The sequence below is a fragment of the Lathamus discolor genome, chromosome 2, assembly GCF_037157495.1.
Source record: "Lathamus discolor isolate bLatDis1 chromosome 2, bLatDis1.hap1, whole genome shotgun sequence".
NCBI classification, from domain to species: Eukaryota; Metazoa; Chordata; class Aves; order Psittaciformes; family Psittacidae; genus Lathamus; species Lathamus discolor.
This window is the reverse complement of record NC_088885.1, coordinates 80,458,888-80,485,194: the sequence shown is the minus strand read 5'-3', so window position 1 is coordinate 80,485,194 and position 26,307 is coordinate 80,458,888. Positions and strand designations below refer to the sequence as shown.

General features: G+C 36.9%; 1 long non-coding RNA gene across 1 annotated transcript in view; it reads left to right on the top strand.

The window, feature by feature from the left end:
- The window catches only part of LOC136009275 (uncharacterized), a 28,594-nt gene extending 4,378 nt beyond the window's left edge, over window positions 1–24,216 (top strand). Inside the window, exons 2-4 of the long non-coding RNA XR_010610455.1 lie at window positions 13,252–13,342; window positions 23,860–24,010; window positions 24,132–24,216. This is a non-coding gene — a long non-coding RNA (uncharacterized LOC136009275). The remainder of the gene's footprint in view (window positions 1–13,251; window positions 13,343–23,859; window positions 24,011–24,131) is intronic.
- Window positions 24,217–26,307: the final 2,091 nt, after the last annotated feature.

The following is a 26,307-nucleotide window of genomic DNA, read 5'->3' as shown; positions in this document are numbered from 1 at the left end:
GAATCTATCTTGCACTTTTTGTAAGTTCCAGGGCATCTACAGAGAATAACTCTGATTACATTTCTAAGATATATCACAGTAAGTTACTAAATATTACTATATGTGCTGTTTTGTTAATTTCTTTTGTTAGGGCATATTTTGCTTTTCATGTGTTCAAATTATATACTTATCTCCTTCATATTTCCTCAAGACCCTTTGAGACTTTTACCTGCTGAACTGAAATTCACAATGGCATACTGATTTTACTGGCAAGAGCCTGAGTATAAAGGTAGTCTTTTTTTATTTTTCCTTCCAGTCATGCTTTCAGGAAGGACACATATTCATGCTTAAACAATTCAGTTCACTCTCCAGCTCTGGAACCAAATCCAGAGAAATACTTTTCCTGTGCATAACAATGAAGTCCCCATGAACCACATACAGCTTTACTTAAGTGTCTAACATACAGTAAAACTGCTGTATCACATGGTTCTCTGACTTTTAATTCTGTTTTACACTTGTATTTCTGGAACCTACCTGATGAACAAATATGATTTTCTATAACATTTAAATAGCATGCCAATATTAAAAGGCAGAAGTTGTTCACCCTTAAACAGGACTGTATGCAGGCCACTGATGAGTTCTTCTTCCTGATGTCTATTTGATTTAGTAATTGAACAAAAATGCATTCTCCCAGTGTAAGGAGGCAGCTGATAAACTAGGGAAGAGCATACAGAAACCAACTGCTTATGACAAAAGGCTGCTATCTATTCCTTGATCACCATCTCTTTCTGTCACAGCCAAGCAAATGATGCTGATACTTTGTCTCCTGGACTATCTGGATGAGTACCCAGAACTTAACTTTAGCAAAAATTTGTTGTTGGATTTGTTATTTTTTTGTTTTGTTTTGTTTGTTGTTTTTTTCCCGTGGTGGTTTTGTTTCTTCGCTTTGGTTTTGTTGGTAGCGGTTTAATTCTGTGACTGAAACTAGCTTTTGGATGGATTGAATTAGTCTCTGCTCCTACTGCTGAGAACAGATGCCATGTTTGCCAGAAAGAAAATAAAGATTGAACAGCAATATTTTTTATATGGTACATTTTCTGTAGATCTCATTCCTGTTTATATACACCCATTTATATACAGCAGATAGCCATCTGCATATGCAGTCAAGAACAATCTTTGGCCAACTTTGTTGCCAGTTTTCATGTGTCAGCAGAGTTCAGCTACTTCAAGTAAAAAATTAGGTCTTAGGGTAGAAAGACACAGCATGATAGTCTTCTGAAGTTTTACACAGTAAAATGCATCCTCACTAAGTGTTATGTAGTTGGATGTGTTTGTCTTTTAACAGACAGATACTTGACAGACCATCTAGAAACAGGCACTGTCCTACCTATTTCATTCTGCCTAGTTTAGGTGGTTATTGTATGCCTTAATCACTAGAGTGAGATATCCCTTTCTATGAACACACATATTAAATTAAGTCCTTGTCCTGGGTTCAGCAGTAGCAGTTGTTTTTCTCCTTCTTAGTAGCTAGCACAGTGCTATGTTTTCATTTTTTGGCCTAGGAAGAGAGCTGATAACGCCGATGTTTTTAGTTGCTGCTCAAATGTTTGGTCGGGCCAAGGACTTTCTGAGCCTCATGCTCTGCCAGGGAGGAGGGGAGGCCGGGAGGAAGCAAACTGACCCAAACTGACCAAAGAGGTATTCCATACCACAGCACGTCATGCCCAGGATGTAACCAAGAGTTAACCCGGAAGGGCTGGGATTGCAGGGTTGGACGAGGTATCGGTCGGTGCTTGGCTGGGGGGAGTGGGGCGAGTTATCTGTTGGCTGGTACTGAGGTGTTGTATTCTCTTCCCTTGTTATTTCCTTTAGCATTATTATCATTGGTGGTAGCAGTAGTGATTTGTGTTATACCTTAGTTACTGAACTGTTCTTATCTCAACCCGTGGGAGTTGCATTCTTTTCGATTCTCCTCTCCGTCCCTCCAGGAGCAGGGGTTAGGGCAAGAAGGCAGGGAGTGAGTGGATGGGCTGTGCGGTTTATGGCTGACTTTGTTTAAACCATGACAGTCCTTCAAACATCACGTGCATTTTAGTCACACAACAACCTTTTTTAGACACACTTGCAGACTTGCTTTTTCATTAATCTCTCTGCTTCTGTGTAAAATTTCTTCTTCTGACAGCAGGATTCAGGCCTGAAGTAGATTACCTAATCTTTATGAGTGGTTGGAGAGAAAAAATACATGATGGGAAAGTCAAAACTTTGACCTAAAATATAGCTTATAAATTAAGGAATGGGAAAGACAGGTGGTAAGAAAATGGCAGGCTGGTAGAAAATAAATCGCCCAAGGCCATGCCTCACACTTTATGTGAATCTTCATTAAGTTTACATGTTACTATTAATCAGTGCTTAATTAATTCTTCATTTTCCTATAACAGCCAAACCGGGGGCAGATGTCAGACAGCAAAAATTTAGTAGGAGAATATGTTCTGGACAAAGTCTGACACCTGAAGGAAAAGGGTTAGACCCAGGTAACTGCTGGCTGTTGGTCCATTTCCAAGGAAATCCACAGTGGAGTTTCATGACTTTCTTAAACAGCACTAAGCACAGATCTCAAAAGGAGCTTTACCAGCAGGTACGCAACAGCATGGCAACATGGCAGCCATACTCTCTGCCAGGGTAAATGCTATCTGCCAATATCAGAACAGTACTACCTTTGTGACTGAGAGCCCCCAGTCAAGGTTAAGTCAGCTTTATTCCTGCTCTGTGCTCCCAAAGAGAGAAGTATCAACCAAAACTGAAGCCAATTTCTACAGGAATAAACAATTACTACTGGAGTGCAACAAGAAAGGTGCTGATGAATCAAGTCTCTTGTACCTGTTCAATGAGCTGTCTCTTCAGTGAATCACTCAGCTTTTTTTCTCTGGCAATGAACAGAATCAGGACTCTTTCCATCAATGCCAGGAAAGTTGAAACAAAGAAGTTTTATTTACCTTTAGCCAGGTCTAATTTCTCTTTTTCTAGTTAAGTATTTCAAACCAAGAATGGGTTTTAATACTACCATCATTTTCCTACCTACCATAATTATTTTTAATATGCAGCTCAATCCATCAGATCATTAACACATTCTCCATGTTACTTTGAAGTGTTTTCCTTTAGCTGAAGTAATTTTCAAGGTTCATCTCTAATTTGACGCAAATCCCATCATATTTCATGCTGTTCTCAAAGTTTTCAGTGGTATAAGACATAAAGTGACATTGGGAACTAAAATATAGTAAGAGCGGTTTATATCTAAATTTTGCTATAGATAGTAAGAATCGATGTACTGAGACAAAACACAAGAAATGATGCAAAGCCGAACAAAACGTGAAGCAAAATATTTGTTACAAGATTTCAGGAAAGTATATAGCTATAACAAGCCATGACAAATTTCACTTGATCTGTCAGGGAAATGCAACCCCTTCCTGGCATTTGGCAAAGCAGCTACTTCAGCATCCCTTACAGTGGGTTTCATTGGATAAAAGAAAACAAATCAATCAGTAGAACAATAAATAACAATGAAATTAAGAAAGGAGATCCAATAAAACAAAGTGCCCAAAACAGTATGTTTTACTCGTTACGTTTGATAGCAATGCTGACTTTTCAGTAATGAGAAATGATAAATATGTTATAGCATATCTCAGGAAAAAGAGTACTTTCTTTAGCAGAGAGCTTCTTAAAACCATGCTGGTGGATACAGAAATTATCTCTTAATATCAGGCAGACTCTTAAGTGGCATCCTAAACAGAGACAAACTTAGCCATCCTAAATTCAGGTCTCTGAACAGCAACTTGTATTAATGAAGGATGACCAGATATGCACTCCTTTACCCTAGTTTTTCCCTTAAGAAATACACTATCAGGCTTACTCTGTGGAATCTAATAGTATCACAATACAAAATAACAGAAGTGAAAATACACCACAACATGACTTCCCCTACTATGACATGACCACTTATAAATACATACAGCTCCTAAATGTAGGCCAGTAAAAGTGAATATACTGAAGCAAATAACGTACCACAGACCCTACCTCTCCTCTCCCCATCCAAGACTTCCTTAAAAGTGAAATCTAGAGCGGAGAAGAAGGGGCAGGAAAGGGGACTTCTCTGGTATAAGACGTTATATTGCAGTTCCTCTAGTGAACAGTTGCCTAAGAGAAAGTATAAATCAAATTGTTTTTCCTAACAGAGTGTTATAAAACATAAGACTTTAAACAACATCCCTTCCTAGTAGCATTTGTCTATTAAGCCGCTGTTGCCACCATGCACCACAATTCATTTCCTTGCGACACCTTAAACTCAGTGTGGCATACAATCTCAAATTACATTCACCTTTTAAAATGTCTCATAAATATGTCTCTGTTTCAAGGGTCTGTACAAACACACCCAAACTTGTGTATACATACAAATTCTTTAAGTGGAGCATCTGCTTTTTAATAATTCATTTTTTGCGAGTGATTTAAAAGCAGAACAGTATTTGGCTTTATATAACAATTTTCACAATTAAAATCCCTGAAAGTGCTTTGCAAATGAATAGCCAACCTATACACTTATGCTGTAGGTAAATACATGTGGTTTGAAGTGGAGCAGATAAATGAGGAAGTATTAGTTTCTTAACACATGAGTAGAAAAGTCACAGTTAAAGTAAGATAAATTAAAGACACTGTGGAATCAGCATTAATTTTGCCTGGTTCTGTGTTTCTCTCCTGCCTCTTTTTGTTAACAGTGTTTAATTTACAGGTTTAAACCTATCAGCTGTCAGAAATGAATGACAATGTGAAAATAAGATTAAAATGTGGCTGTTTTACTCTGCAGCATACTGAGAAAAGTATCAGTGTATTTTCTTACTTCAAATGACATATATTAGATCTTCCAGAAATATTTTTTGTTATGTATTTACACTAAAATTTAATTGGCCGTGTTTCTTTTCTAGACTTTCACAAGAGGATGACAATTCTGCTGGAGTTGTTCAACAATTTTATTATCTTTGCTTTTTTATTTATATAGTTCAGCACATACACACACACACACGCATATCACTGCCAATATTATGAAAAATATTGAGGAAATAGTTTGGTGTTTCTAAAAGAAGCAAATAGAATTGCTTAATAGAAATACATATAAGTGATTATTTTTCAGAACCTCATGACTGTGAATTAGACAACTAATCAAAAATGCAAGTTGTCATCACAAAATGATTTCACACTACACTCACATCTATACTGGTAACTATGTTATGTGGTATTAAAGTATAAGCAATAGAGGCAAAGCTTTTCTCAAATTTTGAATATTGTTATATAAGGATTGATAGAGATTGTTAGAATCAGAAGCAGAATTCATGACCAAAATTCAGGTTTTAAGGTAAATACACCCAAACTTAAAACATATTCTGTTTCTTCATTGTAACAGCTTCAGGTAATTAGATCCAGAAAATAAGAACAGAGATGCAAAGGTCACATGCACTATTCTTATGATCTTTAAAAGCATAAAGATAAGCATAAGCAATATGTTCAAGAGCAAAAGGTATGATGTCCCCTTGGACAGACACTGTCATCTTCAGAATGATGTATGTGTCAAAATTCTTTCCATATACATTCAAGAAAGCCAATATTTATGATAAATTATGCCTAATGAGAAATATGTGTTCCTAATAATCTGAAGTTTTGTATTTTAAGAGTCAATTAACTCACGGGAAACTATTCGCATTGAGTTGGTTTTATAGTAGGCTGTAAAGTAAGAAAAGCCCCACTTTTTACCAATGAGATGGCTGCACATCCTTCTGTGGTTGCATGTACAGCAGATACAAGTCCACGTACCCACCCCATTGCCTGTGTGCTTCATTACATAAAGACGGAGCAAGTTTTACCGTGACTTTACCCTTTCTGTCTTCCTGTAACACTGTGCACATCTGAATAGTTTATAAAGGTTGATATGTGACAAATAGGTCCTTTGAGCATGTTAAAGACAATTCACGTGAGCTCTGGATGACTGTAAGAATGTTCGAAAATTTGATAATGATGCTTTGAACAGATACATGTAACTTACCCACTCTCTAATTCTGTGATAACTGATAATAATTAATTAAACACATCTTCTTAACCTTTTATAAAGCATTTATAACCACGCCTTTAAGATAGTGTTATAATAGTATCCAGACAAAATCAATAAAGACAGAAACATCATGTGATTATCATATTACACAGGTGTCAACAATTTCAGAAACATTCTGATACAGAAAAGTATTTAAAATAATTTCAATACTGAAAAAGCTGTAAGCCTAAAAATTAGTTAAAGAAACTCAATTTAGGAATTTGTTAGCCTATAAAATTTTTAAATCATCTCTGTCACAGCTATTGAACTAATGGGATATTTAAGGTTGAAAGCAAGCAAAATAAGCATTTGTTTTCTGAATACTGATTACTATTCATCTTTTTCTTCTGAACAAAACTCCAACTGGTGGGTAGAAAATGAGAAATTGCATCTAGGAAGGCAACTGTAACATTTATATTTGCTGTTCTGTTATCTATTCTATATTGTACGTCACTGCAGCAGAAATAGTATTTCTTCTTCTCTATTCGGAAACAAAAAAAATAAATAAAAAGTATCAAAAGTATTTTGAGGGAATTCTTTCTACCTATCCTGATTAGAAAGGAAATTGTTGAAGATCGTATTATCTCATTATTATATTATCTCTATGTGTTAAACCATCCAGCACAGCAGGTAAACAAATACCATAGAACTGACATGAAGAGCAGTTGGCAGGGAAAGGAGGGAGAAAGAGACAGAAGGAAAGGGGAAGCAAATTAATCCAAATAAAGTCAACTTGAGGAAAAATGTCATATATGTGATAGATGTGACAAAGGCAAATAAATTACTTTTTAAAGAAGTCTTTTCAAACTAAAGCCTTTTCTTTCTTGCTTCCCCCCCAAAAAAAGGATCTGTTTTCCCTACGATTTCTTATAGGGACCCCAGCCTGAGCAAACAGCAACATCAGGTAATGAGTTTGATCACACAAGATGGAAACCTTTGGTCTGTGTGCTGGTATGTTCTGGAGCACTCAAATCAGTTTGGCAATTAGCTGCTTCTGATTTCTGCAATGTAACCATCTGGCTTTCAGATCTAGGGAAATATTCTGCAAGAAGCCTTGAAACCTCTTAAAAACACTCTGTGATCAATGAAAGGTTTAATGATATGTTCAGGAGGATCAAAATAAAGATTTCCTGCACAGTTTCTGAATTTTCTAAAAGCATGGTTTCATGGAAACATTTTAATCCCGATTTATTTTGTATCTGAAATGCAGTCACATGCACGGCAAAAGGTATGTTACCATAAGACCTACTTATTATTCCTGAATTGTTAGGCTTTTTGTGATTTATATTTGAACTTCAAAATAGAGAAAAAATTACCAGTAACCTCAATTGCTCATTGATGTTATTCACCAATAAAATAGTCTGCCTTCCTGTTTAGCTCTATACAGATAGTTGCAGATACAGAAAAAAAAAATCAGTTAGCCATCACTCAGTACACACAGAAATTAACACAAAGTCCATCACCACCACAATGCACTTTAAGAGGAATATTTTAAATGCTAGAAACATGTATCCTTCTTAATCTAGACTAAATAGTTGGAATTTAAATACCAAACCCACAAAAGCATTCACATTAAAAAATTATGTGAAATATTTATTAAGATAAGTACCTTCACATATTTCTGTTAGAGGCACACTTGCAGTGTGATTTTATAATTCAGGGCTAAATTCACCATTAAAACGGTTGTTATAAAGATTACGTATGTTCTACTGCTCATCACATGATGAGCAGTAGAATTCTACTAATTTGTAGAAGATCAATTTGAAACATTACAATAATAAATCATGGCTTGCACTTGAAAACCTTGCATGTAAGGGCTAAATTTTATTTCTCACCATTAAATTATTTCTGCAGTGCCCTTTTTTGTTTTCAGGAGAAGGCTGCTCAGGTGCTTTCATAGTTGCTTCAAGTCCAATTCATGTCTTTCTTTCAACTGAACCCTACCACTTTAAAAGCCAATGCTGCAGATATCACACACACACACCCCCCCCCCCCCCATATTCCTGCCTCCCCTCACACACATAAGACTGACTGCTTAGGAAATAAATAAAGAAATATGGCAAATACATTTTTTCAGCTCCACAAGTTTCAGCCCATCGCTTCTTTATTTTCTCTTTCAGCTGGAACAGGTGCCCAATTTGGCAGGATGTAGTGGCACTGATCTCACTACCCCTCAGCCCAGCATCTGCACCCGTACCTGTGCATTTTAGAGCCGCTGCCCACCCTGGTAGAGTGCTGGACGTCTGCGCAGCGGGGAGGGAAAGGTGCAGCTTCTTCCTCTCCCTTCGCTGCCCCCTCTTCCTTTTAAGCACTACGGACTTGCACACTTTGTTTAGAACTTACTGAAGTTCTGCGATTCCAAACCGGGATGAGCAGGAAGTAAGAGGCTGCTGATCCACACGGCCAGGTTTCTCGCGTGTGCCCCGCGGCTCCTCCATGGAGCCAGCGTCCTGTCGTGCAGTGCTTCAGGGCCCCACACCACAGCCCCAGCCACCGCCATGCAATCCCAATTCCTCCTCCTTCCCCTCCCCAGAAAAGGCAGCCTTACCTGCTACAGGAAGCTGCAGCAGCCTCAGCGAGATCAGCAGCAGCAGCAGTATGCACAGCAGCAATACCTCTTTCTCTGAATCACTGTAGCAACGAACTGGCCTTTCTCGTGTTCCCCTTCATTCACAAAGGATCTCGCAGGCAGGAAAGACAGGTAGAAACCGCTTTCTTACTGGAAGAGGTTGGCTCCCTTCTCAGAAACGACTGAATCCTTCTCTGTGGTTCCCTACACATTAACTCTTCAGATCAATACTGCTCCTCAGCAGCAGCTTGAGCTGAACTGCAGCTGATAGAGACTAGCCAATTGGTATTGAGGATTCCCATTTTGTAACCCCCTCCCACAAACATATACAGTGTGCATTTGAAATTTTATTAGTTGTGAAAAGTAGTTTTAACCCCTTGCTTAAAACCCACCCTATGCATTTGGGGCTCCAGATAAGCTCTCATTTTCTTTTTGCACTAAGAAAAACTCTGAGCAAAATATCCCCACCAGGATTTTTTAAAGCTGGGTAAAGTTTTTAAAGCTGGGTAATATTCAGCAAGAAAACTAAAATATCTCAAACTGCTATCAGCTGACTGAGAAGATTATGTGTTTGCAATCTAGTAGATACAGCATATGACAAAACCAACCAACCAAAAAAAAAAAAAAGCCCCAGAGAAACTACACTGCAACCTATCATACAGATATAATTATTTTTCCCCCCATTAGTCTTCTTGTATTTCTGAGCACAAAACATGTCTGTACTACAATCAAACAAGAAAAAAGAACTCAAATAGTGGCATACACAGGCTCACACAGTCACAATAACATGCCTAGAGAAGAGAGATTTTAATTTGTGCCAGTGCTGAAATTTATTTAATGAATAAGGCTTTTTAATTTTATCAAGGATGTTGAATGCTGTGCATCTGAAGAAATAACTTTACTGTTAAATCCTCATGATAAATATGCCACCTTCTTGTTTGTTGGTTGGTTTTTACTTGCAGGAAAGAACTGCTGTAAAATAGGTTAGGTCTGAGAGCCTGTTTTTCTAACTTTAAAGCAAAAGGTATGCTATTCACATTACTACAAAATAAAACATTTAAAAAGGACTTACATTAAATTTTGATTAAACTGGATAACATATACAAATACAGAGGTAAGGCAGCCATGTAACCTTAATGCCGCCTCTTCGACATGGACAATGCAATCTTCATAGCATTTAAATATCCTAATAAAGTTTGTGCTTGCAAATTAGATAGTCTGCCTAGTAAAACACTTAGTTTTCCTCAACATAGCTAATAAGATTGCAATGCTATATATAAGGTAATACTCAGTTGACAAAGTTGGCAAATGAATTACAGATACATTAGTGGTTTCTAGAGTGTCAGCCAGCAACTTCATTAATTTTAGTCAAATAATGAAACAGGGCTAACTAGTAAACACAGCTATCACACAGTAGATGAGGCCTTCACCTGGTCAGTTCATCTTCACATGGCCAAAGTTGAAAACAACTACCTCCTTCTGCATTATAAAGGCAGTTCAGAAAGGTATAGCTTCTGGCTTATGGGTCATTTGCAGCCTGTTAGGATAATTCATATGACCTGTAAGCTTAGTTTCAGCAGGTCTCTTTTCTGAAAGTAACTTGTGGAAGAAAGTACCATGTACTGAGCCGTTTTGGTAGTGGCTGCAAAACCGTTTTAAAACAGCTGTAAAACCATTCCCTCCCTGACTCTCAATGTAATGCCAGTTCTGAGTATGGTACCTCCAACAGAAAAATCTGCCTGGTCCTAATTTTATCACTGAAGAAGCCTGGGAAAGTGTCTATCAGTCTGCCCATGTGTGCTTCTCAGATCAAGTCAGAGAGCATGCTGCAGAAAGTAGTAAGTATGCAGGATACATGCTGTAAGAAATAAAGAGTATGCAGAATTCCTAAAGCGTATCAACATTGTAAAGTCCAGAAGAACAAAACCCACTACCAAATTGATTATTCTTCACAGACATACACAGAACCAACTACACTGTGAAAAAAAGTCTTATGTTGCTGTCCAGTTGCAGGAGATAGGTAGGTTTTCCAGTATGCCAGAAAATCAAAGAATGGCAGATGTTAAGGCTGAGCTATAACAAACTAAGATTCTCTGTCTTTGCCCATACCAAATACTGTCTGACAACTGGACACAAACTCTATGTAGCTCTGATACTTACTGACTTTAACTATAACCACATTTCTAGGAGGATGTGAAAAGAGGGCAGGCATCTCCTCTCCCAGAGATCTTGGAACCTACCATATAGCTAAAGAAGCCTGAGAAAACCAAAACCTCCTCACAGCAAGCACCATCAAGAAGAAATACTCTAATAGCAGTGGTAAGGGAATGACCTCCAAAGTTGGTCAGCCCTCTCAGTCCAGCCACAATCTTGTCAGATAGTTCTTTCTTATCACTTAGAAATACATATACTAAATTAAAGAAGACAATGCATGGTTAACACTAATACATGAGCTTTTTATCAAAGTCCAGCTTCCTCAAAAAGGGCAGTTACTAGTTGTACATGGGAAAGCTGATAGTTAACCAGAAACAAACAAAAAAACAAACAACAAAACCCATGGCTGAGATCTGTTTATACAGATTACCAAAGGCATTTGGTTGTCCTCTCACAGTGTTCTTCAGAAAGGTAACTAATGGAGTCCTATCATTGGCATAGAGAAAGCCATGTATGTCATGATAGATTCAAGTAACTCTTAGGGACTTAATAAATTGAACAATTTGTTTTCCTGTCCATCATGTGAATAAGCCATGAAAGTGTCCTGAAGTCCCCGTACTTTAGAAGTGTAGTGACTGAGGAAGAGTTTATGATATTCCATACTTCCAAGTATGTCATCAGCAAGCATAATTTTCATTGTAGCTAATCCTATTAATTGATGATAAGGAAAACATTTAATTTTCTTTTATGATAACACAGAGGTGGCTTTAAAATGCTTATTCTTTCAAGGTATTTTCTTCAAATAGAAAATATCAATAATAAAGCTCATGAAACTATCTGAAAAACCACTGTAACATTTAAAAGCTTGCTTTATCTTTATTTTTTTTAGCTTTACAGTTTAATTCAAAGTTTGCCAATTGAAAGCTCAAAAGAAATCCTAAAAAATGGATCAGTATCATTTACATAGAAACATACAAGTCTTTGTCATGCCACAAAGTTAAATTGCTAATTTTATGCTCCAAATTTGCTCTACTTATCTGTCGTAAAAAGTATATGTGTGTTTTGAAATTCCATTTGATGTAAAAACGTAAAAAAAACCCGCCAACACTGAAGTGTGAACAGTTCATTTCTTAGCCTCACTCTAAGGTGGAGATGGGGCTACTTTACTTAGGAAGGAATACTCATTAAACTTGAAAATGGTCCACAATACGTAGAACTTAGGAAAATGCATCCAGAGGAACTGGATCTTCTCCTTTTTGAAAATGTCCTTGCATGCCAGTAGAAGTAATCATGAGTGAATTCTGCCCCTGTAATTTGTTTAAATATTGTTCTGGTTAACTCAAGCCTCTTGCTTTCTTTTGCTAAACGCTCAGTCTTCCTAGGATCCTTTGAAGACCTGTGTTAAGAAGATGCAGGATGGACATATACGCATTACAGGGTCTAAAAGAAATATTTCCCACTCTAGACAAAATAAAGTCCAAGGCTTTTAGCCTTACAGCTTAATGGAAGCATTTATGTGAATAACTGAGTTTATTTATGCAGATACTTATTCACCTGACTTGCAGGTGACAGAAATTAAGGTTTAGCGATTTCTATGGACATTTACAGTGTCAAACTAGGCCCAAGCGCTGCATATTATAAGCACAAAAGATCTCAGATTTCACTGGTGAGCCTTCTAAATCAATAAATATTTACATATATAAGATCATGCAAACAGTCTTTGCCTCAGATTTTCCTTTTGTTGGGGCAACTTTATTTTAGACAAGATTAGGAGAGAACTTAAGTTTTATCAGTATACTTACTAGCAACCTGCATGACTTGTGTAATTTCTGAAACTTCTGCAATGAGACCTACTTAAATTTAAATCAGTACATTACATTAATAAAGTGCTAACCTACCTCTCAAGTGTTGACCTATCTTGTTCATTAGTCATCCATGTAATCACACTTATGTTTTTACTGGAGTTACTATTGCACATTGTTATGGTGACACCTAGAGAAACCAACCAGAGATCCAGCATTATTGTAGGTAAAATCGCAGGCAAAGTCAGAGAGAGAGGTGTCACTTCCAGCTGATGTCCAGTCTGTCCCTAGAAACCCTCCAGGGACAGAGAATTCACAGTCTCAACCAGCGTCCTCAACATTTTAGCTGGGTTTACAAGTGAAAAATTTTGCAGGTGATTAACTTAAAACTGTCTGGTTGAATTCTAAGTCCTCTGGGCTTTGCTTTACATATACTGTGGGTTTAGTATAATGTGGATTATTCTCTTCCTTTTTGCTATGATATTTCATATAATGCAGATATGAAATATAGATATATCATCTCTAACAATCCCCAGCCTTCCACTTCTCTTCACAAGACTTTTTGCTTGATAGATTCTGATAATTCTTTTTGCTCTGCTCTTTTCTCTATGCAACAGATTTCCTGTTTACTAAAATTAAATGCCTAATACTACATACAACACAGCTACTCTGCTCAGTGCTGGTGAGGAACATCCTGAGGATTATTAGGTACGTAATGCCTTCAAGCTTGAGCATTGCCTTTATGCAGGGCCAGTGCTACTCTTCTCTCTGTCATGCTGTTATTCTAATAATCAGTCTTTTCTCCAAATAACTTGCATTTTAAATAAAAAATGAGACAAAATTCTTGGATGCAATTCAGTGCAGCAACAGACTATGAATGTAATGGTCCAGGCATGATTGTTTAATAGTCATTGGTGTCACAGGAAATGAGAGACAAAAGAGGATGCAATAGTGTTTGCACAGGGCATTTTGAACTTCTCATAATTCTTATTACATCCTTCCTCAAAGCTTTCAGTTTGCCATTGTCATTGTCACTCACTTTGTCTCTGCCAAACTGCCTACTTTCCACAATGTCTGAAAGTCCACAAACTGTAGTTTTTTTTATCCGCCTACCCATTGGATATTTAAGACACAAAACCTAACCTGCATCACAATTAATTTGTAAACTATTTAATCTAAAATATCTATTTACTTTTTTTCAACTTTGTAATTTATACCATTTCTTGGAATGTGTTCTGTGGATTTGTTGATTTTTCACTCTTGTATTTTAGATGATTATATAAGCACTGGTAAGAAAGGGAGAGTAGATTTCACCAACAGAATAATTTTCTTTGCTGGTGATTCCAGCATTCAGTCCCACTTTGCCTGGTCTATTGCTGAAAACACAAAACATCAGGACACTGTTCTTGAATCCTTCTATTGAGACTTATCTCCATATAATACCTGCCTACTAATACAGTTAGTTTTGCTCTCTATCACCATCAGTACACATAAATGACTACTGATCTCACTTTTCAGTAAAACTGTCATGTTCTGATACATTCAATAAGCCAGAAACATATAGCTAAATCATACAGTTATGATGTCTGTTAAATTGTTGTCAGCTAAAGTCATTCATCAACGCTCTCTATGTATGAACTTACTTAGTAGCAGTAGCACCAAATGGATTATCAACATCAGAGGGACTACAAAGGCTATTGTAGTTTTTAAGAAATACGAATGAAGTTATGTCAGTAGCATAGATGAGAACTATGTAGTTATCACAGAAGGGAAATCAGCCCTAAGTTACATATGTGATATTTAATAAAATAGTTAATAATTTTTTAGTATCTATACAGACTTTGATTTAAAATAATGTATTAGATTGACTTACACTTCCTAAATGTAAGTTTTCCATATTATGCATTTTGACAGTATTGTTGAAACTGTCGTGCTTGAGCAAGTTATCATTATTTTCTTCTGGGATAAGCACATCTCCATAAATTGTTATCACTGACCTTAGAATCTTGCAATCTTTTTCACAGAAGTGCAATTGTAAATACATACATATTAATGTCATCCAATTTTAGTCATTTCTTACTTTACTGCATTTCTAACAAGACAGTGAATTTATTTCACTGAGAGGTAAATTTATTTTCCTGCAACTCAGAAACTCTTTGTAAATCCCAATGCAATACCTCTCTAAACAATAGACATTATCTTTAAAACAATGTTGCATTTTTATTGTTGTTTTAATTTCTAAGGCAACTGTTGAAAAGATATTGCTGTGGATTTTATGTACTTACCTAGATAATACATATAGGCAAAGATACAAATAGTTTCTCTCAAGAAACACAATAAACTCAACTGTTTCCAAATAAAGAGCAGTTATTTACACTTGTTAAAGTGTGAGCCTGTGTAGGCTATGATTGCACCTATGTACTTAAGAGTCTTCATCTCCATTGTGTTCAATACTAGTACTTCACACTTGAATAACAGTTTTATACACATAGATCTTAAATTAGATTTCATAGCAGCCACAGCACTATTTTCACAAGGCATTAACAAAGAAAAAAAATCGAGGAAATTCTCTCTATTGACAAAGTATAATTAAGTGTTAAAAAAAATACCGAACCAGAAGGAACAGTGTGGCAGAGAATCAACCCTCTGGTTTACCACAAACTGTGTAGATCTCCTTGAAAAATTCATAGCATGTACTTGTTTGCAAGTCCTCTAAAAAAGAGCAGCATGGATTTCATATGTGCTTATCTGAAGTGTTTTAGTATCTGCTGATGAAACTGGATGCAATTATTATGACCTCAAAAATCAACACGCTCTTTTACAAGTTTCTTGCAACTTTTAACAAGTCCCCTCATTTGCGTATCTTGGTACACTAATGTGTGAAATGCAAATACAGACACTTTCATCAAGATAGGAACTATTCTAAGAGAAGACATGTTTCATAGTTAAGTATTAGGTACAGGGGCACTGAAAGGTGCCACATAATTCCCAACCAACCAAATTTTTTTCCTGGCAGTCAACTTGGTAAAGACCAATTGAGCCTGACCATATCTACACTGGGAGGAAGTGCTGCCTAGTGGTACTCTGACATTCTGTTCAAAGGGCAGCAATTTCTAATGAATTCCTGCTTCTTCTAGTTAATTCGCATCCAGTTTATGCTCTAATATCAGTCAGCCTGAACAGGAGAGTGCCCTACACTTCCATGGTATACCTCTACATCAACCTGAAATTCATTATGCTCTCTTCCTAAGGCTTTTGGAAGTGGCAAGATTAATTAGTTACTGAATAAGTGAATACAGTATATAGCATAGTAGTATTTTGTTCCGTATTCTCCACAAACATGCCTGAGAAACAGCAAGGGACCTCCAGCCCCTTTGTTCACAAAACATGCTAGCAGTCTGCAAAACATCTATTAGTTGGGAATTGTTTTTTTGATTCTGTACTTTGTTGACTACTGATGTACATAAGCTAGTGCATCCATCTGTGTTGCTGAAAATTCACTACTACTGCTAGATAAAAAAAGGTAGTAGATTGGAAGTAAAAGCAAAATTCACAAGTGGTCTTTCACAGTCCCTGACAAAAATAAATACTGAACATTTATAAAGCTTAGAACAGACCCAAATTAATATTACAGAAAGCAGGAAGGGAAACAATTATCTACTGTTCGGCTTAAACTGTGTGCTTATAGTATCTCAGCATGTGCAAATTGTTATCTCTAAACATACATATCTACATTTTGAAGATGCTTTATGGAATTTGTTTCAATAACCTTTCAGTACTGTCCACACAAATTTTGTACATTTACATAGAATGCTAACTCCAGCTTACAAGTGCATTAGAAGAAAAGCACTGAAAAATAAAATGAAACAAAAATTCTGCAAGTGGCTTATACAGACATGGTATAGATGAATGTTGCAACATGAAAAATACATCTGTCTATGGAAGATCACTGAAAGTACTATTATTAGCCACAGATAGGAAACTACACATTTTGTTAGTTTTGCATATGACTGACTAAGAAAGCAAAGATACACATGGGATTCTGTTTGTTTCCAAAATGCTACATGCTGTCCTTCTCTCCATTGGTCTTTCTTTCTCTACACATACTGTCCTTATCTCCCTTGTTCTTTCTTTCTCCGCACATACTAAAGAAACAGAAGAAATAATCTGCTGCCTGTCTCACACACTAGAAAATAGTTTTCCATACTATTTTTTAATTGAAAGTTTTTTTGTTGTTTTTTTTTTTTTTAATTTCTCATATTTTTCAGCACTTTACCTGTTTGAATACAAATGAGGGAGACTTCATTCAGGACAAAAAGATAATTCCCAGGGCAAATAAAATAAAACAAAAATAAAGGAAATGGAAAGCAATACAGTTTCAAATACAGAAATATGTATCAGTTTTGCTTCTTTACTTAGAAAGCTTTGATTTTGATTGCACTGCAGCTACAAAACATTAAGAATAACTCAACTAAATCAAGTGTATAGAGCTGAATAGAGTTCACTTTTGATCTTTAAAAGGCAATTTACATTAAATCATAATACATATATGAGCCTACAAACTACAATGTACCACAGCACATAAGTGACATCTTTTAATTAACTACTTATCTTAAAACTGTTTATAAGTTGCCGTTGCATCCAAAGCCTAATTTCCTGTCCTTAAGTCTTAAATTGCAATTTTCATGTTCTCTACTTACTCTAGGTAAGTATGTGAGAAAAAAATCCTCATTAAATTAGATATCTAAGACAAAATCCTGCTGTCATGGTGTTCTTAGTGTTTTAATGAAGTTTGAAGCTGAGAAAAATCTGGAGAATATAGTTGACAGAAATTCTTAGCTACATCCTTCTCGTAAAATATGTATATAATTTGTGAAATCATGCTTATTTAGGGCTTTCACTATGCACTTCACGGAATCTGGAGAAACACAATAAAATAAAAAAGCCTATCAAGATTTGGATGAGCAATACCATCCCGAAAAAGGATGGCAGTTGAAGAAGCAAGACTTATGTCTCTCTGCAGAAAGAGGGTAGATTCTGCTAAACGTCTAGTCCAAGATGCACGTAAAGGCTCACTAAGGACTATATATCAATCAGCTATCCTTTATTTCTAAGACAGGAAATACAGAAGCTCTTGAGCAGGTTCTGGTTTTGTTTTATTACTCTCAGTAGAAGTATGTCTTTAACTTTGAAAAATGGAAGCATAAAGAAGCCATTATCGATATGAATAAGCCAACGACACCACTGCAAGCATGTAGTAAACAGGCATAAATGGATATACAAACAGTAAAATTACACATAAATCTAACAGAGAAGGATTTAAAAAACTTTTGATTTAGGTAAGCAGCAGTGCCTCTTCAAACTATCAAAACTATTCATCGCCAGAAAAATACTCAGCTACTGAAAGAATCTCTTCCTCTGTACTCACTGCCTCTCTTTTAGGACTACAAAAAAACCCACCCTACTCCTCAAAAAGAAAGGATTAAAATGGGTATTCTGGCATAGAGCTTTTCTATACAAAAAATGACCGAAGTATTTTGGAAATATCTTGCTGGCGAGAGATGTGAGGCAGACACATTCCAAAAATATTTGACTGAATATAAAAAAAAAAAAAAATTGAGAGAAAACAACAGTAGATGTTATAAGCCTGAACATCAATGAATAAAATAATACTAACTTAAGATGGACAGAATGCATGTCCATTGATATTCCACTGAAATTACTGCAGAAGAGTACACTTACATCAGATTATTTACCTCCATAGGAATTTGTTTCTGAACTGAATACTCGCTAAAACAGTACATTTGATTTCTCCTATATAATAAATAATGATGGGATTTTCTGCTATTCCTAGACTCCACAGTTAGTATCAGCTGATTAGGCAACTAGAAGTGATATGCAAATGAATCTATTCAACTCCTACCATATGCCAAAAACAGCTCAAAAATTAAAACCTGAAAGCTATGCTCAGATTTTAGAGATGATCCAGACAGAACAATATGAAGAAAGTAAATAGTTTGGTATATTTGCATCAAAAAAGAGACATTCACTGATTCCTCTCTGACTTCAGAGATGAGCCTGAATCAGTAAAAATGCTAAAACATAACCTTATGGGAATTCAGAGATTTTCTTCTTTAATGGTCTGACATGATATTTATGTCTCTCAAGATGATAATTTCATATGCCAGCCAAAGCAAAAATATCACAACAAAGTTGTATTTCTCTTCTGCTTTCTACATTGCTACCATATGACCTGGCCTTTATAAAGATCTTTAGTAACATGCAAGGCAGAAAACTGTACTTTTTACAGCACATTGGTCCTGTCAAAAAACCATGTAGCACATACATTGCCAATTGACAGCTACTGTTGGCAAGATTATGATATTTCACCTACTCTGTAGTATATATACAACCACATTTTAACTAAGGTGGAGATTTTTCCTCTTTTTTTCTCCCTTACTGGTCACTGAGAAAATATATATAGCATATGTCAAAGTGAAAAGGTACTTTTTTTCAAATTCTCTGCAAAATTATTTACTTTATTTCCACTTGAACTCTAAGCATTTTTCATTTAAGTACTTCTCCTTTGTTCCCTCAGTAGTATGATCTCATTTCTAAAACTTTCAAAAAGCACACTTTAAATGTTCAGTGGTTCTTCAGAAACTTTTAATGAGATATTGCTTTAGGCCACTCTTGAAGAGCATTTATATTAAGAATATGGAAACTGTCTGCAAGCTAAATTTCCTCAGGCTTGTTTGCTGCTTTTCTTTGTAATTACACATACAACAAAAATAATAAACTTCTTGAAGGAGGGTTTCAGCAACCTAAGACCTGGGTAGGCAACTTCCGGATCTAGGCACTCAGTAACCCAATTTGATTGTAATTCAGTTTGGTTATGAGCCAAAACTACAATCTGATAGTTCTTTGGTAAAAAGGCTGCAAGTTGTTTTCAGAAATGAGATCAGAGATACTAGCTTTCTGAAAAAACAAATGAACAAACAAAAACGTAAAAATAATTTTTTAAGTAAAAAATTAAAATATTTTACAAATAATAGCCATCTTAAAGATATTTTCAGGTTTTAACAAATATGCTTGATTAAAGAGTAGCATTAAGCAACATTTACAGTCAATCCAGGAGTTTGATTTCTTTTAAAATAGGAAGTTAGCTTTCCGCTGAAGGTATATTTCAGGTACTGAATAAAGAATTATTCTTATCTTAGCCAAATACTATTCTTGGCTACAACCAACATAAAACAGTGATATCCCCAGTGAAAACCTGAAAAATGTATAAACTATGGGATCCTGTGAAATGAGATACTTTAAGAATACAGAATGATTGTAAGACCTGACTGATGTAAAAAATCTGTACGAAATTATAATAGTGAAAAAAAATGTCCAAAGAAATTGTGATGCATTGATGATACAACTCATTAAGTAATGGTGTCCAGGGAGGTTAGAGCTCTGGAGCTAGAAATCCACACTCCAGATATGTCCAGATACGTATTTAAAACTAAGCACAGTAACACAGAAGTTTTCCTTTGGAGTAGAAACAAAAAGAAAAAACTTCTTCCTTGCAGTTTTCTCATAGCTGCTATTTTTCATATTCTTCCATTAAAAGAGTTTAGCATAATTAAATTAAAAGAAATTCAAGTAATTGTCTAAATTTTGCATCCAGTGTCATCACTTGTAGCCTTCAAGGGCTGGCAGATGTAGTAGCAGTTTCATTTGTGGCACATCGCCTACAATTATTACTACTTAAGAAGAAATGTTACATGTTAGTTGTTTACATCAGAAAGTGACAGTCTCTGCAGCACAGAGATAAAATCATCTTTTTCAGTGCTCAGCCTGATAAGCCTGGGGGCAACAGCTGCTGTCATTTCAGCTGTTTGTCTTTAAACGTGTACTTTTTGGTATCTCAAGATGCCATTTCTTCTTCAAGCAGAGCCCAAAGCTCACAAAGTCATCTTCTAGTGTAAAGAATATAAATTCCTAACTGGTACTAAACTAAATAATCCGCAGCATGCTTCACCTGGAGGTAGATGCTAATGTCTCCTATCTAAACCACAGTCAGTCACTTTCTATGTTTTAGGGTGCTGGAGTGTTATCGTGCATTACCTGTTTCTAGCTAAGAGAGGAGGAAAAAACCGAAAATATAACTTTAAAATACACAAAGCCTATGATTAACTTTTCTACCATAAACAGAAAATCTCTTTCATGTGTCATATATGAATACACAGATCACTTCCTTATTTCATGTCCAAGCAACTGCTTTCATATTCCTGAAGGCAGAAAGATTTTTCACCATCCATCTCTCCTCACTGCTAATCATCAGTTCATTTGAACTGAATCTCCCCTGAGGAACATCTAGAATTAATTAGAGCTGATCGAACAGCACGAACTGTAATTTGTTGATGCTTTAGCAAATATATCTTATCAGTTAGCTCCATAATAGTGGTAGGGCATGTTATTTGTTTGCAAATACTTGGACAGCTACCATTTTATTTATAAAAAATGCTGATGAGTGCAGAATGAGGGCATGTGAATTTCTGCATAAATTTTGATTAATTTCCATATCAGTGATGCATTAGATATTATTCCTTATTCATTATTCCACAACAGTTATTTTCTTCTAAGAATTTAGGCCATCTAATGACTGAGCAAATACAATGCCGTGTGATTTAAGCGACAAATCACATACCAGGAATACTGAAGAGCAAACAATTAAAGACATAACTGCATCAAAATTTCAAAAAGAAACTTCTGGGTGGCATTTTCACATTTCACAGTCATTAATGTTGCAGGTAACACACTGTCAGGAACAACTGAGGGTGTTCAGCAGACTCCCAAGTATTGTTCCTTCCTATTACATACAGCATTTATAGGTGTATCATGTAATGTGCTGTGCATATATGCACACATAAAGAGGCTTTGGCTTTTGAGGGGCATAAGTTTTGGGCAAATAGTGTAACTGTGCATAATGCTGTGCAGGTGTGCACAGTCTGACCTACAACAGGTAAATAAATAGCTAATAATGGTGGTAGTGACAAGTAGACAGCTAGTAAGTGCATGCAGAGAAGATGGTGTTGTTGCCACTATAATAATATACTTTTCTGTAAAATTCAGAACCTATTCATAAACAATGCTTGGGAGCTTTTCAGCTAGCAGAGATATTCACAAATATTGAATACTAGTATTTCAGATGTGTTGCTAGAGTTGTTCTCTGTCTTTTCTACAAGACAATGTGGATGACAGAAACCAGTTCATGAAGATCCTTTTGTTGTACTCAAGATGTACAGCTATTCAAAACATATGGGGTCGATAAATGCCTGCAGACAGACAAGCCCCCACTGGAAGCTATAGCAGAAAGATCTTGCAGAATTATTTATTTAAATTGACCTTTGCTTTCCCCAGTCACAGCCCCAGTGGACATGGTGTGAGGGAGTGCCCGAACAACAATGTCCTTCCTCCTTCCCTGCCTTAACTCACTTGCTCCCTTTCTCTCACGGATCTCAACACCAGGTGGCTTCTGGAAGCAACCATTACGATTTCACTTGCTAAATAATAAAACAATAAATCTGGGGACTCATATAAATTATAGTCTCTGCTGGTTGGAACAAATGGACCAGAAAAGGAAGGTGGTAACAATGTTCTGCCAAACCGTAGATGAGTGTCATCATGCTGTTCAAACTTCATCTGTTCTGTGTGCTGCAGGGGTTAAAAAAATTGCAAGCTAAGACAGTAATGTCATCATACTGTGTTAAAGACACCTATTAGTCATGTCCCAGGCAAATAGGGATTTATGACTCAGACATAATTCTTCCAAATATGCCTGCTGTTCATAAAAGGCAGAGATATATGACTCAAAAATAACATTGAGACAGGAATAATTTTACACTTCACTTTCCAACATTGACTTTCCTGCAGAACTTACAGCAAAATCTCCATGTTTTATGAATAGGTTTCTGCCAATACTGTAGATTTATTGCTATAGCTTCCAAATCAGGTGAATTTCTCAGTCAAATAGTATAATATTAGAGAAGAAAGATACATGTAGATACTTGTTTTCTAAAAATCTGTACACTGAGACTAGAATTACATAGAACCTAAAATCAGTTATGTTGGAAAAGAATTTTAAGATTAGCGAGTTCAACTGCTAACCTAGCATTGCCAAGTCCACCACTAAATAAGTCTCCAAGTGCCACACCTGTACATCTTTTAAATACCTCCAGGGATGGCAATGCCGCCACTATTCTGGGCAGCCTGTTCCAGTGCTTGACAACCCTTTCGTTGAAGACATCTTTCCTAATATCCAATATAAACCTCCTCTGGTGCAACTTGAAGCAGTTTCCTCTTGTCTTATTGCTTGTTACCAGCATGGTCTCCTCTGAGCCTCCTTTTCTCCAGACTAAACAACTCCGGTTTCCTCAGCCACTCATAATATTTGTGCACTAGGCCCTTCACCAGCTTTGTTGCTCTTCTTTGGATGAGCTCCAGCACCTCAGTGTCTTTCTCTTAGTGAGGGCCCAAAACTGAACACAATATTAAAGGTATAACCTCACTGGGGGACAGCCAATTACAGGGGGACAGTCGCTTCCCTAGTCCTGCTGTCCACATTATTTCTGGTACAATGTCACATAGCCTATGTAATGGACTCATTTAAAATTTCCATTTTGTTGAAAGAGCCTGCTACTACAGTTCAAATACATTCCTGGGACTTTCCCCTAATGAGTCTTCCAAATTCTCATTCTGGTTTGGTTCTCATGGAGGAATGTGCATTTTAAGAGTGAAATTAAAAAAAAATGGATGTAGGTAGAGATACATATCTGCTGATTAGGTCTGTTATATAACAAAACATGGATAAGTGTTCTTTCACCAAACTGCTGTAATCAGGCTGCAGTACCTGCAATGATATCCCCATGGTAGCCTCTGGCCACTGGAAACCTGGGCAGAGTGCTGAGAGCACAGGGGGTTATTCTCTAACTGCTACATCAGGCTTGGTCTGCTTCTCATGCACAGGGCACACACATACACCCACACTCATTCACTAGAACCGTTGTTATTTTCTTAGTAGATCATCAGTATGGCAACCAAAAGAGACCCCTCTTCTGAAGTTCAGTTACATTTGATTCAGCTCACACATTTAGTAGGGGCTTTTCTCCTTTTTACAAATCTCGAGTTTGTAACTGCTTTACCTTCTATTAAAGACAATGGTCTTTTGGTTTCAGATGCCATAAATGATGAAGTTCATGGGTCTGCTTCTTCCTCAAGAACACTTTTCAGACTCTCTTTTTAATGATCACCAGCTACCCATGAGGGGAACACAACCACACAACTGTGCCCAGCTGACCTCTTGGCTGTACAGTACACCTGATGAATGTGGGTAACTGCTATTCTGAGAACTAAAAATATTACTATATGATACAATTTGGGGAAAGTTTGCTATTATGTCCATATATTAACACTATGTTATTCATTATTTCTCCCTTTTAAACAACAGTTCTCCTTAAAGAATGCCACTCGTCCAGTTGAGAAGCAGAAATATCATGTTAAGTGATAAACCACAGAAAGGTGGAGGAAACAGGTAAAGTAATATTCAGAAAGTTCTCACAGGGTGGCTTAGAGGTTAAATTTTGGTCTTGCATATTTTCATATTTCCTAGTCAAGGTCTTTGATTGATGTACATTAGCACAGCTCTTCGGATTAAGAAAATACCTGTACTAGCAATTGTTTTATGTAAGGTGAACCGAGCTATTTTGGTGAACTAATGCCAAAAATAATCCTCACCGGTGACAGTGTTTCACAGATCTATACCAGTTTTAGCCCACAATGAAGGCTAAAAATGGGTGAAAGGACTGCCTTAGAAATCAAATGAAAAACATAATGACAGAGTTTACTATTACTGTGCTGATTGCCCAAACTGCCACAAGATCCCCAAGTTACTCAAACTGCCATCAGGTGCACAACTAAATGCAATATACAGTCAAAGCTGAAGCCTGATGAAGAGCAATGCTACTACCCCTTCAGTTTCCTTCTGCTGAAATCTCCACTGGTGTCTGCCAGCATAATTTGTGCACAATGCTCTTACACAAACTCCTGCATAGTATTTTGCACTTAGACCTTTTGAAAATGTATCTATACTTAGAGAACAGCAGAGTGTTAACTACAGCTATTATCACATAAAAATGTGACAAAAGCTGTCTGCCTTGCCTTACTGAATGCAGTGGAGATCATTATGGGCTATGTGATGGGGAAGCACATGGATCTTCACTCTAAAGATCCATGTCAGTGGCCTTGTTGGTGTTCAACAGCCTGCACTGCCCTCTCAGCCTGGCCTGGCCCGGCCCAGCCCAGTGAGAAGGAGCCAGGACAGGCCTTGGGAGGGCTTTCCCCAATTGGATCTGTCCCATTGCTCCAGACCTCAGCACCAGCCATGGCCCTCCATGCCCCAACAGCCTGTCTCCTTGTGGCACCCACTTCGTCACAGCCACCACTGCCTCCCTGGACATTACCAAGCAATGGACCCATAGCCACAGCCATGACTGTCTTGCTGGAGCATGATAGGACTGTGCCTGCTGGGGAGGGGAAAGAAGAGCATGGGCCCACCAGCCTGCAGGCAGCCACCAGCCTATGGCCCTCACTTGCCCCTGACACTCCTGGAGAAGTTTTCTTCCCCCAATAAGTTTATATCTCACCGACTACTCACCCAAGTTAAAAACATCTGACACAGGAAAGAAACAGTATGTGGTGCATCCTCTGCGAGCTTGTAATCGTATCTGCAATTTGCTGACTAGCACCCTTTCAGACCAGTCCTTGACGAGACTGAAGGTTTAGCAAACACACCCAGGTTGAGTATGCCCATGTGCTGCTCATAATTTTTTAGATACAAACCTCTCCTCCCTGTCATCTGAGCCTCCTGGCTGTGACTAGCACAGAGTCCAACATACTTCCATAAAAAAATCAAGAAACAAAATTTAAACACCCTCATCCACAACCAGACAAAATAGTGTGACACACTGCTTGCATTTTAATCTTTGCTAATGTAGTCACATACTTGTTATCACATTAGTAGTGACTGACATTTGGTATCAATGCTTTACTCCCAAAATCTTAAAATCGTCCTAAAAAGTAATGAAAAAAAGTATGGCTTGGGGGTTCTGCAGATTTCTTTCTGAAAATGAAAAAAAAGCCCGACAAACCCAAATGCAAACTCAGGATATGTTTTAGTTGTATTTTTTTTAATTGGTCACTGGCACATCTGAGCCTAAAAGTAATTTTAAAGTTAGCAACTTATTTTCCTGGAAAATAACCAATCTGAAAACCTGAAAATTTCCCAGAATCATGATTCCAGGAAGTGGGATATGGTTTAAAGAAAATATCAAGAGTAACAGCATCAGCAACATGGTTTAGTGGCAAACTTGGCAGTCCTGGCGCAAAGGTTGGACTTGATGATCTTAAAGGTGTTTTCCAACCTAATTGATTCTGTAATTACCCTGGAAATAATTTTTTGCAATTTTTGTAACCTTCTTATCTAGAATCATCTTTCGCAGTGAATAATAGAAGAGATAAAAATCTCCTAGTCAAGCAATGTGAAGAAGCATGGGAGGACACTCAAATTGTACATACTTTTACTGTAGCTCTAGTCCTTACTCTTCAAGGAATATGAATGTAAAATG